Source organism: Hippocampus guttulatus, chromosome 19, assembly GCF_054856545.1.
Source record: "Hippocampus guttulatus isolate MCC_2025c chromosome 19, RoL_Hgut_1.0, whole genome shotgun sequence".
In the NCBI taxonomy this organism is placed as follows: Eukaryota; Metazoa; Chordata; class Actinopteri; order Syngnathiformes; family Syngnathidae; genus Hippocampus; species Hippocampus guttulatus.
This window is the reverse complement of record NC_141279.1, coordinates 8,122,375-8,138,251: the sequence shown is the minus strand read 5'-3', so window position 1 is coordinate 8,138,251 and position 15,877 is coordinate 8,122,375. Positions and strand designations below refer to the sequence as shown.

General features: G+C 48.9%; 1 protein-coding gene across 1 annotated transcript in view; it reads right to left on the bottom strand.

The window, feature by feature from the left end:
* LOC147190073 (zinc finger MIZ domain-containing protein 1-like) overlaps positions 1-5,765 on the bottom strand; it is a 45,431-nt gene extending 39,666 nt beyond the window's left edge. The window contains exon 1 of the mRNA XM_086138676.1: positions 5,626-5,765. The gene's annotated coding sequence lies outside the window, so the exon portion shown is untranslated. The remainder of the gene's footprint in view (positions 1-5,625) is intronic.
* Between the last annotated feature and the right edge of the window lie 10,112 nt (positions 5,766-15,877).

Here is a 15,877-nt window from a genome sequence, read left to right as displayed (position 1 = left end):
TTCGCTATGTGCGCACCCATTCGCAAACCGCCGCCGCTCAGTGAGATGCGATCCAGTGGCGAATTTTAAAGGCCAATATTAATCTCGTGGAGAAGAAAGTGTTGGTCGCGTCGCCTGTCGGTGGTTGTAACCGCTTTTGATGTCATATCAAAGTGCGCTTGCAAAAGAAGAGCCGATTGTCATGCTGATGCGCTCCCAAACTGTCTGGCTTGCTATACAAGGGGTGCTTTTAAAGGCCGTTGCGGTGATTCGCTCTCAATAATTCCGCTGGATAAAGACGCGGTCATATTGTAGATTGAGGCGTTCAAAAAAAAAAAAAAAAAAAAAGCAGCTAGCCAGACATATTTGATTGCGGCTCTCAAGCGCGATAAAGACTTTGCCGCTCACTTCCCAAACGCATCCGCTCGGATTTTATGACTCTGGTTAAAATGCGGGCGTTAAATATTCATGCTGCGTTGAGGGCTCGCACCCGTGAAGCAGTCTCCCACGCTGCCTCATCTTCTTTCTCCTCACAGAAAGTGAGAAACGTTTTTTTTTTTTCATGGAGGGGGGTTAATATGGGGACAGATCAGAGAAAGAACTGCGTCTGGGTGCCCTGCCCCCCCCATCACTAAAGAGTCATAAACTACCACAAGTGGCGACTCACAAGGGTCACTCTCCAACAAGGAACCCCCCCCCACCCCCCGCCGCCCTTTTTAATGCCTACCCCCCCACCACCACCACCACCACCACCACCACCAGCCAGCCAGCCTAGATTAGGTTTCACATTCCAACCTCACAAATACACAGACACCGAGGAGGAATGAGACACCTCCACTTTTGTTTGGGACATGTCTGACCTCGACACTATTTCATCAGTGAGCACATTTGCAGCGTCAATCAAATCTCGGGCTGCGTCCTGGTCGTCCTCGCTGTTCCCCACCCGGCCGGCATGGCCGGCATGGGCGCAGCAGCGCTCGTACTGCGGTGTCGATGATGGTCATGAATTCGGTCTCAACTAGTCTGCTTGCTTCAACAAAAGTAATCGCGAGGTTGTGGAGTCGATTCCATCTCGGCGAGTTGGGCTAGCGAAAAGAACTTGCGGTTGTCAGGCCCGCTGAGTCAATCTCAACTGGTCTGCCGGCTAAAGAAGTTGTGCCTGCAAAGCCTGTTCATTCGGTTTGAACTAAGCCGGCTGTCTGAAGAAGCCACCGTCGTCAGGGCTGTTGATTCCGTCCCAACGAGCCTACCCGTTGAACTTTGCGGGCTGAGTTTTCAACAACAAAAAAAAAGTCCAATGAGCGCCTTCCAACTCAACAAATGATTGCAATGAAGGAGTGGGAACAAGTACGCCCTGTGTTGCTAATTCGCACGTCGCCCCCCACCCCCAACTGCATTCAAGCACTTGAAAACCAAGCCTTAGCATACGTTGAAATGCTAGCTGGAATCGCCAACGGAGCGGTCGGTACTGCCGCGTTGACTGCGATTCATCACAAGCGTGTGGGTTTGGTGTCCCCCCCGCCCCCTCCGGCACGGCTGCAGCTGTACGAGCGGGCAGCTCCATTGTCGGGACTAACAAGGGGGCGCAGAGGTCACTTGCATTTTCACAAGAGCTTTGCCGGAGGGGCGAGCGGCACGCTAGTCTGTTTGGTATGGATCCGCGCTAAAGCTCCCCTACTATAGAGTCACATCATCACCGCTCTATTATCGCGTGGGGGGGGGGGGGGGGGGGGGGGTTAGATTAGATTAAGTGAGATTATGCGGTGAAAGGGGCTCCCTTAAAAAGAGCAAAAATAACACACTCGGGGTTTAGCGTGCGAGTCAACAGCAGGATTACGGCGACGAGCGGCGCGCTGAAATCCAACGCTAATACGCACAAGTGTCCCTCCTTTGAAGTCAAAAGCAACAAATGCGTTCGCGAAGTCCGCCGCGCACCCGGCGACACGACTGGACGCCGCGCGATTCGTTTTTCGGGAGTTCCTGATCGTCTGCAACTAGTTTTGCCGCCATTTTTAATTTGCCGAACAGGTAGAAGTCATCTGGGCGCGGATGTGACGGCCGGTCAAAATGCCAAGTTGTGTCTGTCGCATGAATTTAACCAACAAAAACATTGAGTTATTTAAATTGATCAAGTACCGCTGCATTTGAATTTCACTTCAGAAGGTAGCTTGTAAAACCTTCGAAAAGAGCTATCTTGTTTTGTTTTGGGGGGGGGGGGGGGGGTTCTCCAAAATGCAGTAGCCGGGACTATCGGGAACGGTGCGTACAGTCAAAGTACACACACAAAAAAAAAAAAAGCAACTGCTATCACCGACGTAACCCAAAATATACAGCGAGTGGTTGCACACTGTAACGTGATTAAACGATTGTGTGGTCTGGCCACATTCCCGGCACCTCACCCGCCGCAGATTTTCCTTCCCCGAACCGTGTTTTCAAAATAGAAGCCTCATATTAACAGTCAACAGTCAAGACGACAGCGCTCCTGCGTTGTTTCCCCCCAAAAAATAAATAAAACTCAGCTTGGGGGGTGGGGGGGGGGGGGGGTCAGGGAACGGGGGGCGGGGGGTACAAATCACCGCAAAAGCGCACACATGCCCGACATGCACCGACACATGCAAGCTGTATCCTCGGCCGTCGGGAGATAAATCACCAGCAAAGAAGACGCGCTTTCCCCCCTCTGACTGTAAGGATTCATATTCAGACGCTGACATATTACCCGTGAAATCTTCCAAGAGTTTTGACGACAAAGCTCACAATCACTTCAAGATGACGGCGAACGTTTCCAATCACCTGTTTCGTGTACGGCGCCGAGAATTAGTCGCGAAGGACCCCCACCCCCCACCAAAAAAAATCTTGGTTGACAAGTGAAATTAATGACTCTATCTATCAATCACACACAAGTGTAAAATCTGTCAAAATGCCTCAAAATTTTGAGGCTCACAAGTGACAAATTACAATAACGACCACATGATTGTGTCGTTACAAAACAAGCCTAAAACAATTCTTTCAACCTGATGGCCAAATGTTTGCGTTGATCCATCAACGAAAAAAAAAAAAAGTGACAAAAATGCCTCAGCGTCCACTTTAAACTTGAGTGTTATTTTCTCGCCCCTGCTGACTAATGATTGACCGGAAGTTAAGAAAGTCCCTCGGATGGCCTCCGCTTTGAGCACCTCGCCATGAAACATTGACGTGGTGTCCAATAAATCGCAACAATTAATCCGCTGGTTGTTTGGTCAACAAACAAGACACAATCCGGTCTTTTAACTTTGACTGCACGCTTGGAACCACCTGAGCACAAAATCATTGACTCGCTCATGAATCATACGAGAAACTGCAGTCACGTGACCAGAAAGTGCCAAGAGATGAATCGGAGTTACTCCCCCCCCCCCGCCCCCGTCACCACATGGCTGCCAATCTCTCGCTATTGCGCATGAATCACATGAACAACATTTTTAACTGTCATTAAGCCTCTTGGCAATCATTGTAAGAATGCCTCGCGCGTCACGGAACACACACACACACGCACGTGCGCGCACACGCCATCAATCTAAGACAAAAACAGTCCATCAAACAGGTCACGGGAGCTAATCGGATTTCCCACTGATCAACTTGGCACCTGAAGGCAACATCTTCAGACACTTTGTTTTTGCAGCTAAATATCCACACGCGCTGAATGTAATCAGCCGAGAAAATTCCGGAAGGCGGAACATCCGGACTGAAGATCTTCTCCTGTCGTGTTTTTTTTTCTTTTGGGGGTGGGGGGGGGGGGGGGTTGCTTTTTTGGAAGCAGCTCCAGACGGCATCCTCCGCCCGACCGCGTGATTCATCCCAAGAGACGAGAAGCTTCGCAAACCTCCCACAAGCTCCACCGCAGACCGATGGAGGTTTTTTTTTTTCCTAAAAGGAGAGCTGAAGAAGAGGTCCAAGTGGAATTCCCAGGATGAAATCGACAAAGATGACGTAAAGACCAAAAACAAAAGATTTGTGCCTCAAAAATCTCTCGGGGAGCATTCATTGCGTTTGCTTTTGAATGTTTTCTGACCCCCCCAACTTTTTTTTTGTATCTCCCTTCAGTAAAAATAAAGAACAACTATTGCCCAAATCAAGTTTTTAAAATGTATTATTTGAAGACTCCATTTTTTTTCACATTTACTAAAATGATTTTTTTTTCTCCCAGTTTCAAGGTAAAGCTAATAATCTCCATTTCAGGTATTCTATTCTAAATTCAAATGAATTTACGGTGCAACGTGGACTCAGTTATTGCCACTGACAGCTACAAAAGTCAACGATCCATTTGAAATCGTTTTCTCCACTTTTTGTTCTAGAACCAGTGTTTTAGTCAAAAGTAACCCACGTTCTACTGTCGATTACGACAGACTGGAATGAGATTGAAACTTTTGTTTTTAAACTCCTGGTTTAAAAAAAAAAGTCTACTTTTCTACTTGGTAGTCACAGGATACAATATTGTGTGGGTTTTGAAAGACAAGTCCAAAAATTGGGGAAGTGCCAGTGCTCCACACTACTAACATTTCCCAATAGCGGGGCAGGAAGTCAAGGAGTTAATAAATAGTGGTGGGCCAGACGCACGTGCTGCGTTGCAGATCGGCGCCTCAATGTGCCTTTTGTGTGACGGCTGGCTGGCTGGCTGGCTGGCGTTTCCACACGCTTGACATGAATGGAAGAAGGTCAGGCTCGGTGGGCTCGGCCCCCGCGGGTTAGTAAGGAAACCCGCAAAAAAAAAACGGCTAGTGGCGTCCCATATGATTTATTATGATCACGAAGCCACTGGATGTTTGACTGTTGCCAGTCAAGGCCAGGTGCACAAATCAGAAGCCATGCCAGGGGTGACATGACACAAATGTAAACAAGGAACAACACCACCGCCAGTAGCAGCAGCAGCAGCAATTTTCTGGATGCGGCATCATTCATCACACAACAACAAAAACAAAGCAAAATGTCTGCAAATGTGTGCCACCTGTCTGGGAGTCACTCACTTCTCCCAGCAGTGCACGCAGATGTGCAGTAAAGGACACCGAGTGACAACCCTTCATTAGAAACAATGTACTTAGAATGAAGCGTATCGTCAACAGTGCCATGCACGCCCTCGTGCGTATCACAACTCTCCGCTGCTGCCAAATTGGCAAAAGAAGCATTCAATTTCAGGGTAAATCGTGCACTGCGGTGACCACTATTGAGCCTTTTCCACTCATCCTGCAGCGTGCGCGCATCAGCTCGATAGCGCCCAACAATGAAACAAAAGGTCGGGTGCTCTGAACAAGAAATGCAAAATAAATACCATCGCAAAACGGCACGGAGTTGTTTTGCACACCGCGGCGTGAGAGATGAATCACGCCGGATGCACGCAAGCCATCCCCGGTCGAGGCTCCAAGCACCAACCGCGGCTAAGGCGAGCAAATGCGTCCCATCCCCCGGCAGCGAGCACCGCGGATCCCCGGCGGAAGCGAGCGCCGCGAGAGCGGAGGTGTTTCCACCTCCGTGCCGGTGACTCTCCTTTTGTTAGCGGTCGGAAACAATCTGAGCCCGAGTGGCGAGGACAAAACAAGGCAAAAAGCAACTCGGGACGAGCGAGCCGAGCGGCCGCCTCGGCTGCGGCCAGCGGCGGCTGAGTTGGTGGCTACTCACCGGCGGGGGAAACAGACAAAGTCCTCGCTGATTGTCGCCTCTTGTTTGTCAATTGTGTCCCCGCCAACGGCTCAACGTCAGCCGCGAGCAGAGTGGGGAGACTCCGGCGGAGCTCAAGCGAGTTGAAGTGTCAAATTACATGGGCTATTCTATTACCACTGGGACTGGAGCGCCGCGGCTGAGCGCAAAACCCGGCCCGGATTTTGGTGCTCGAGATGGGCGCTGCAGGGCGCCCGCGAGCCGATAGGCGGCTCGGATCATAAATGGAGGAAAAATAGCGCTCTGTAATGTCATACTTTACAAACACACGGTGCTGTAAAAAATGAAACCATATTTATGGCATTTCAATGCACATTGTGCCACTCCAAATGGCGAGTGTGCCTGTCAACTGCACTCATATGAGGTGCTCTTCACGGAGGATAAACAATACATGCCTGTTAGTCGGCCAACTCAATTTTATCCGTCCATGTACTGCTCCCTTTTTTTTTTTCAAATATCTATTGCTTAGCTAGCACGTATGAGTCATTGTGTATTCCTTTGTTAGTATGAAGCTAAATTGACATGTTAGTTGAAGCTATTTAGTCGTTTTGAAAACACAACGTGTGATTACGAATCACACGTCAATTTTTCTCTTTTCTCAAATGACCATATTTGGATGGAGTTTTGACCATGAAACATCGATATATTCCTAATTACTCAAGAAACAGTAAAGTACCGTGACGAATGATTTAATTGCGATGTTTGTCCACTACATAGAGTTTACTTTTTTTTGGAGGGGGGGGGGCCGAAAAAGTGCCCTTTTTTGTCACCTAAGCTGTCTTTACCATTGATGCCACTGGAGAGGGGCCTCATGATGTCATCATCATACACCAGAGTGATGCGAGGATGCGACAGACATTTTGCATTGACAAAAACAATGGGAAAGAAATACACGTCTTTCCGATTACTCATCAAATTATGTAAAAATGACCCATACGGTAAAATACAAAAAACACGGAAACAAATATGAAAAATAGACTTACTCTTACTTATATGCTCAAGTTTACTCATAGTCAGAGCAATTAACTTGATGTTGTCCATTCTGATGAGTCATGCGCCTCACTTTTGTTCTCTTCCTCCCGACGTCCCAACAGGTTTCAGTCACGGGGCTGTGTGGCAGTTCAAAGACAACTTCAGTGCACGATTACGGCGGCAAAACGGGTCTAGTATCAGACAAAACACTCGAACAATTCATTTCAAACATGTTTGATCAGTTATGTATTACACGGTTGAGGGGTGGGTCAGAAAATAAGCTTGAAAACTGGAATGATTATATCTATGTTCTTGTCACATGGAAAAAAAATCAAACAAGTCCATGTCGCAAACACAGCATTGCTGCACACCCTCACCGCCTCCCTCGGCTGTGCACCCCCCCCCCCCATATCCACCCCTCGGGGTCTTCCAGCCTCCATGTTTTGCGGGCGGCCGCTCCCTGATGGAAAGCTCTGAATAACAAAGACATGTTTGAGAGCAGCACACTGCACAGGCATCGGCAGCAGAGGCAGCCATGACTGTGCCAAGCAGCATCACACCCACAGAGGTGGCGACTCTTACACTCGGATGGAAAATAAACACGCTTTGGGTTCACCGGAACCCAATTAGTGGGTCAAGAAGGGACCGACTACCGAGTGGGTGAAATCACAAATTCTAACTTGTAAACTTAACCCCGAGTTCTTGGGTTAAATAAAGACCTCAACAAGTTGGCTCAACTGAAAAGCCGCGTTTCGGGGATCAAATGAAACCAAGCGCTCCCCTTTCGAGCCAACCTCGGGGGTGAAATCATTCAAATAAGCCAGCCACCTCTGGACTTTCGAGGTGCAATGATTAATCAACAACGAATCAATGATCAGATTAATCACTAATTGTTTCTGAGAGTCAATTCTTCGTTTAGAGACCTTGTTTCACTTCAAATGGAGCAAAACCTTGCAAACTTCGCAGCAAATCTTTTTGCGACTTCTGCAGACCTCCATGAAAGCAGGCCGACGCTCATTCCGGACACTCCTGAATCACGACAGGCGGCATCACGTCATCGATCAATTGACTGGACATTATTGTCGACAAGAAAAACAAACAAAAAAAATTCAGTCGGTCAACCGCTGTACTTTGTGACTTGTAAGACCCCCCCCCCCCGCCTCCCACCAACTCCCTCACATTGACCCACCGTGGCCCCTTTACAGCCAATCAAAAGTGACAAACCAGCCTGTGTTGCCGTCATTGACTTTAAATTAGGGATGGAAGGAGAATTGGGGGGTGGCTGACTAGACTTGTGTGTTTGAGACCAACCCCCCCCCGCCTCCCTCCCTTTGGCCTGTGTGTCTACCCCAGCTGTCTAAAGTTAGGGGGAGGGAAAAGGCCCGGGACAATAGATGCCATTTGTCCTGCTAAAAGGTGACAGGAAGCATTGATTTCAGCCAGCGCGGGTGTGCTTCTTGTAAAGCATCCTCGCTCAACGATTAGCCTCCCAAAGCCTGCGTTCAGCAATGAATATAGAAATATCAGTTAATGCAAATATCAGGAACAAATAATGAAATAAGCCGTAAAGAATCAAAACTTTTTTTTTTTGCCACACAGCTTCTCACTAAACGGCAGGAGTATTCCTCATTCTTTGCAGAGGATAAAGAATACATATCTATGTACTGTGACATTGACTGTCTACATGTGCTGATGCACCGTCTCTTCAAATATCCATTGCTGAAAATGTTACCACACTTGGCAATGCGATACGTTAGCCCGTCTATGGCTTTTTCCATCAGGTGTGAGCATTAAGCCGGTCGCATTTCAAAAAGTTCTCTTCATTCAAGACTCTAAATTGCCCGCCTCAGTCCAGTGTGCATCTGTTCCGTATTGTAATCGGGTACTTGAACGATCAACCAGCAGCGTGTGCAATTTGTTGCGCCGCCGGACTAAATTGGATTTGAACTTTACAGACGTTTTCTCCAACTCGTCCAATCGCTGATGTTGTATATTTGCCTTTCCGCAAGGCACCTCACAGTCGGCGTCTCGCTGAATAAAAGCCCGCCGGCGGGGTTGGGGAAATATGGCGGCGGCGTGAATAAATGTGTTTTTCCGTCTTTTCTGCTTTACCTGACAGGAGGTTAACAAGCTATTTCCAGCCCCATTACGGCGCCAAGTGGAAAGAAAGTCAATTACGCTCAAAGCCAAACTGTGTTTGTCAGCCGGGTGATTTACTCTTGTTGCAAATGTGAACTTTTTATTACCGGCGCAGCGTTATTACATTTAATGAGACCAGCGGTGAGAGTGGGGAAAAAAAAAATGAAACAAAGAGAGAGAGAAGAAGAATTCTTCACGTGCGTGCAAACGGTGCAATGACATTTTAGTAAAGGCACAATTGATATCTTCCCAGATGGCTTCCTCACCCTTTAAAAAGAAGAAATGCCATCTTAATATCAGATCTCTCTTAACCCTTACATGCTGTCCAGCTCAAATTTCAACCGGTTTGACATTTGACAGCAAAAAATAAATAAAATAAAATACCAGTGTTGACGTTCTGCTGCTTATAAACGCAGCCTCCTGAGGGCAGTGCAATGTTGACATACGGATATATTGTGCAGGCGGCTCGCGACGAAGGTGCAGTAATGGCTCTTTGCGGAGGATAAAGAATACATGCCTGCGAGGACCGTTGTGACTGGTCTACATGTGTTGCTCCACCATTTGTCTTTGAATATTTGTTACTTCAAGGGATACAACACTGCCACACCAATGGTGGTCGTTCGCCCATCTATGGCCTTTCTCATGATGTGTTCGCAATAAGCTAGCGGACATGAAGGCAATTATTTATTTCATTTTTTTTTTTTTTAAGCGAAATCCACTTTTACTAAGATCAGCTGAGTGACTTCCTCCCGTGACACTCGACCGCACAACAGACGAGCGAGCAAAGATGTAATGCAACGATGAGTCATTTTGCCACCCCGCCACGACTGCGTTTGATTTATGACTTCCCACAGAGGTGCAGCATACTTGATGACACAGCGGCGCGCTGGTGACGGCGACAAACAGCTCCGATGACGCCGACGACGGACGGCAAACGCTAGTCTCAGGCGTGTGCAATCTGCTTTCAGGGAGGACAATAGATATCGGAGAGTATTCACTTGCTGCAAAGCTGACATTCCGAAGGCTTGGACAATTTGAAGTCAATGTCTCAACAAAAACTCCCCACTCGATTTGCGTAATAATTTAGATTTTCTGGCGTTCCCTGAGCGCGGACGCCTGGCCTGTCGGCCCGAAACAAAAGCCAAAGAGCGACTTTAGGGGGGCCGGAAGTGCAACAGAATATTTAGACACAAAAAAGAGGAAGCGCAAGGTGGGAAGTTGCGGGCATCAATATTTCTTCGACGCTTGCGAAGGAACGTGACAAACAAGAGGCCCGCATGATCGTGCTTCATTCATACGTCAACCGACGACGACCGTCAATAATTTTGTTGTCATTTTGGCTCTTAGGTCTGTCCAAAACATCCGGTCAAAGCGGTTCACATTCATCAACATCATCATTACGTTAAAAAAAGTACCGCGGCCGTTTTTTGCTGCTTCCCAAATACATAAAAGCCACGTCCATACGGAACCGGAAGAGTATGCCAGGTGGCACTTTGCTCATCTTCCAGCCGAGCATGTTTATTTTCCCCTCGGTTACTTCGGCACGTTGCCATAGCGATGGGCTTTTTTTTTCCCCCGCAGAGTGGACTTTTCAAGGAGAGAGGCAGGGCCCATTGATCCGTTTCCGACAAAGGACGAAGCGGGCGCAAAAAGCCAGATGGATTTCATATATCTATTATGTGACGCCGCTCGTCCCCTTTAGCCGGATAACGATTTGCTGTCGGCGGCACAAGGAGTTAGCCAGGGGGGCCCGCGAGCTCCGGAAGGTCGCGGCGGCCCCGTTGTCTTGACGGTAAAACAAACGCTTTCACTTGTGGCCCTGCATTTTCATCAGCAACCAACGCAGAATGAAGACACTCGCAAAGCAACGGCTGTGAGCCACGACAGAGACTACCGGCTAATCCAACACCCCGATAAGGAGAGTAATTATATTTGATCAAACCGCTTCTGTGATCACTGCAACCGTTTAAGCCAAACGATGTCAAATTTGTTGCGAAGCGGCCACACGGTTTGCCACTGGCGAAGGAACGCTTGGAGTCACACTGTGCCGTTGATAAGTCGGCCGTGCTACGAGGCCTCACGGCGGACTCTGGAGGGGATCCGGTTTCAAGCCAAAATGGCTCCCAGCTGTCCGAGAGCAAAAGCGGAATTTATTACCTTTTTTTTTTGTGAGTCTTTACATGAGGTAAATACCATCATCGGCAACTTGAAAAATATTAACCGGCGAACGAGATGCGTCTTTTGGCTTCCTGCGAGATTTGGTACCTATGCAACGGCGATGACGTAACATGGCTCAGTCATTCCCCACATCAATACTTTGGTGGCAATTTAAGTGTTTTTTTTGCGATTTATAATATTTCAATTTGTTTTATACCCTAATTAAAAATCAATTCACCGATGACGTCGTCGATATTTTCCCGGCACAGAGCGGTCGGCTCGATCACAGGTGTCAAAGTGGAACTCGATTGTGTTCAGATTTATTCCTCTTACACACTCTTCCCTGGCATCCCTTCCAAAGGAGGGGAAAAATAGAAAAAAAAGCGGGACGAGGGCTTCCCATTTTTCTCCCCCATCCCTTCCGTGAAAACCCAGAAGGAATGTGTTTCGTGAATATTCTTTGCGGAATGCATCTGCACGTTTCCTCCTCCTCCTCCGCCTCCTTCTTGTTCTTTTTGATCGCCGCCACCCCGCTTAATGGAAAGCAGCCCACGGCCACGTCTGGCAAAGCGAGGCTCAAGCGTCCCGGAGCGGCACGTGTTTCATCGGCGGATGGCCGCGCGCTCCTTTTCTCGCTCACGTTCATCCGCGACAAGCGTTGACCCGCTAAGCTTCGTTTGTTCATCCGGCGGTGGCGAGTAAGCGAGTGCAAATATGTCGCGACTCTACTTCAAGATGTCAACAGAGAGAAGTCAAGCCGAGCAACCGTTTGACTGATGAGCCTGCGGTGGCGTCCGTCCGCTGCATCGGGAAGGATACGGAATCATTCATTCATCCCCCCCTCCCAATCACATTTGAAAATAAATGCATCTTCCTGTCCTAAATAACATGTATGTGTGAATTTTGGAGGGGGGGGGGGGTGGCAAGCCTATTTTGAGATTTCAAAGTCATGGGTAGAAAGCTAGAGAGTAAAAAAAGAAAAAAAAAGTTGCCTGAAAAATAAACAGCAAAGTACAAACAAAAACATCAACAATATTTTTTGCACTGCGCAACGATCGCTTTGCAAAGACGACAATAAAGACTGATTTGATACTTCGGAAATCTACTTCAAGGGGGAGTCGGCCCAAAAATGTTGGTGACAGTTGTATCTTCGACGCGCCTCCACTAAACGCGGCATTCTGATGAATCGTGCCGTTGCGGAAGAGGAGATGAGCAGCAAAGTGCAGCCCTTTGTAGCCATCTCGGGGGGGGGGGGGGGGCATTTTGCTAACGGCTATCAACGGAAAATGACATCATAAAAAGACGAAGCTTGTATTTAACCACTTAAAGAGAGCAACTACGTAGTTGCACTCGCCCAACTACTTGAGAACCGTGAGCAAGTATGAGTGCTCTTATTTCCTTCAACTACTTGAGTACGGTAAGCAAGTATTTGTACTCAGTTACATCCCACCCCTGCTCAAACACTGGCGAGGACGGTGTGACTCAAAGTGGGAGGGACCCAAAATGAAGGAGCCCGGCGGGGGTTGCGCGTGCTCGCACGAGGAGACCAGCACGTCCCAACTCCCCGACAGGAATCAGACAGCAAGCCATTGATTTTGCCGTGACGTCCCCGACCCCCGCCCGTCCCCTCCCTCCCTCCCTTAAAGACTCAAGACGACTGGGGTGGGGGAACATCCGTGTCATTCGCCCCCCCCCCCCCCCCGGTCAGTGAGCCCCCTGCCCCCACGCAGCTCAGGCTGAGGCTGGCAAGCGCCCGCCCGTTGCCTCCCTCCACTCCACCCCCCCACCTTGCCTCCCTTGCTCCTCCCCGTCTCATTTGGGCCTTTGCGGAGCAGCTGCTGCCCACACAACGCAGGGAGCGGCGCGGTATTCACATGTGAGCGCACGAGTCACCAGATGTCACCTTTTGCTGCCAGGCCGCAGACGACCTGCACAAATACGCACGCTGGCGACATCCCACCTCAGCGGAGAGCTGAGTGCCCCCGGCCGGGGTGGACACCGACACCTACGGTCCACTTGGCATCTTCACACGCAGACTTTGTCATTCTGAGATTTTCTTTTCCAAATGCACTACAACCACAAACGTGAAAAGACGAGGGTGGAAGGATGTTGGCTTCTTTAGATTGCCCCCCCCCCTCGTTCCCTCCCGCATCCGAAATATATCTAAGATGCTCGGAGGTGCTCCATGGCAGCTCAGATGTTTGCACCGACACGTGCAACACGTCCGCCGCTGTCAACTTCAGGGGATCAAACGAGCAACCGCATACAAGACGACACCGTTTTAAGTCTATTTTGGAGTGTCTTTTTTTTTTTGGACATAAAGGAGACATTTTACACGTCTGCGCAAGAGAGGCAACACCACACCAGCGGGGGAAAAAAAGAGCCTGTGTCAAATATACTGAATGCCCCCCCCCACCCCACCAACACCCCTTACATTTTGTATTCTTTACGCTTAAAATTCACGCTGAGGCCAACCTCACTCTTGGTTACAAAAATGTGCAGAGGCGCCTTGACATTCGAGAGAGCGCATGTAGCACCTTTTCTATCGATCTAGATATTGTTGTCGACTAATATTATTATTATTATCAACCTGATGACTTTGTATTGTTCTTTTCCAGAGCCGATTGTTAAGCGTCCTTATTTGTGATTTTATTCTTTTTCCTCCCCCCCCCCTATTCAGGTCAGCGGCCTCGCGTCCATTTCATGTGCCGCCGCCTTGGCTGTGGCCAGCAGGCAGGTGCCACCACGGCCACATTTTTGTTTGTGAGCTCAGCAGCCCTGAGAAGAAGTGACAGCGCGAGCATCACTAAATGCAGCTTTGCCTGGCGTCATCTCGCCGGCAACGACGAAGAAGCGCCGACGGGGAGGCTGCGATGACATTGATATTCGACCTCCCGCGTGTTGCCGCGAGCTTCATTAGCATCGGCTTCGCATGACACGCGGTGGCGTCGTACGCTTGTAGGAAGACACCTCCTCCATGTTAATTGGGGGAGGGGAGGAAAGGTGGGGGGGGGGCATGTTAATGATTCTAATGCTCCGATGAGAAGAGGATGTATATTTGAAAAGGGAGAAAAAGAAGTCACGTTGGAAGAGGGGAAAGAACGCCGTCGACACGCTGGCGGTTCACGGCGAGTGTCAGGGAACATTAGCGGGGGGATCAAAACAAAACGGGCCTTGAGCGAGCATTACAGCAACACTTCCTGTCAGCGGTGACCACAATATCGCAAGAGATCGCGTTGACATCGCACACCGCTGTAATAATATCTATCTGGCACTTGTGTGTCGTACAATTTTTAGGCGTAGTTTTATACTTTTATTTCATATGGATACATTTGGCGATACATTTCTTTTTTCTAAGCACACGAGGGAGTGACGATACGCGAGTGAGCCCTCCGTTCGCGGCAAAACATGGCGCTCGAGACCCAGCAAATATTGAAAAGCGCTGCTGAAGACATCATCAGCAGGGAAAATAAACCAAGGCAGCTCCCTCTTCCCACCCACCACCTAAACGGATACTTGATCCCCGGGGACCACCTTTGCAATCTGTGCCGGCTTCCTGAACACCCCCTCCGCCCCCAAACGTGCACCCCTCCTGTCTCTCCGAGAAGCAAATGCTGACTTTGAAGTCTGTGAGGCTGATGATAAATATGCTAATAGGTCTGGAGGAGGAGGGGGAGGGGGGGGGGGTTGACGCCATGTAGCAAGATTGCGCTGTGAGGGGAATGCGCCACCCATGGTTAAATAATAATACACGGAGGCTCAGAGGCCAGCTCGACTATAACATAAGCATTGATTCAAGGAATAACTGTCCATTAGTTTATGGCAAACGGGCCGCCAAAACATTTTGAAAAGATTTGCAGTAAATCATTTGACCCTGGTCAAAATGGACCACGCGTGGAAAATGAACGGTATATCAGGATCAAATCAATATTTTTCAGCGGCAAATGAATAGATAAACGCAAGAGTTCATTCATTCCACTCGTACAATTCAATCGCTAAGACATAATGCTTCCTTGTTCCGCAATGGGGTTGGGGGGGGGGGGGTGAAGAGGGTCGAGCTACAACGATGGGATTGTTGTGTGTGTGTGTGTGTGTGTTTGCAAGAGTGGAAAATGTGTTACCTCTCTTGCAGCTGACAAGTCGTCACTCCATCAGGCCTGCTCACTGGAGATCTAGCGCCACCTGTTGTTCAGGATGACACAGTGAACAAAGCGCCTCAATAACAGTCGTGGGTGCTACAACAATGCTAATATTAAGTGTTGTTGAACCTAAGCTGTTTTGGGGGCGTGTCCTGATCAGTCCTGTAAATATTTGTTGCATTCTTTTTAATGCATTTAAAGCATTTTGGAGCAAAATGACGACGGACTTGGTTCATTTCTGCTACTTTTGGTAGAAATGTGACTTGTGCGAAACCTGCCAATTTCTGTTACGTTTGTCATGCTAACACTTACGCCAGCTAGCATTGTGACATCAGGTGGGAATACAAGAAGTGCAAAAAAACTGCTTTGCTGCTGGTAGACGAACAGCACAACTTTTATGAGAGCTTCTAGTCTCTGTTGCAATTGGAACGTTAACTCGTAGCCACCTCGCACGGTGAGGCGACGATTGCCGAGGCTGGCTGGGGTCTTAGAAGGTTGCGGTCCTCGAATGGCCGCTGGACCTTTATGTCAACTGGCTGTTAGCCACGAACTCAGAAGCACGAAACGGACATGATGGAATGCGGCTTAGGGTGCGTTTTGTCCATTGCCTACCCACCTGGCGCGAGACAACGCCTGAAGAGGAAGGCCACGCTCCTCCATATCAATCACCTGCTCCCCGTCTCACGTGACAACCGAGCAGCCTCGCTCGACCCTCCGCCTCGAATCCTAATTGCTCCTTTTCCACACCGCGTTGCAGGAGTTTTCTATGCAAATCTGCCCGTGGAGGGAGTGAGCTCATTTATGCA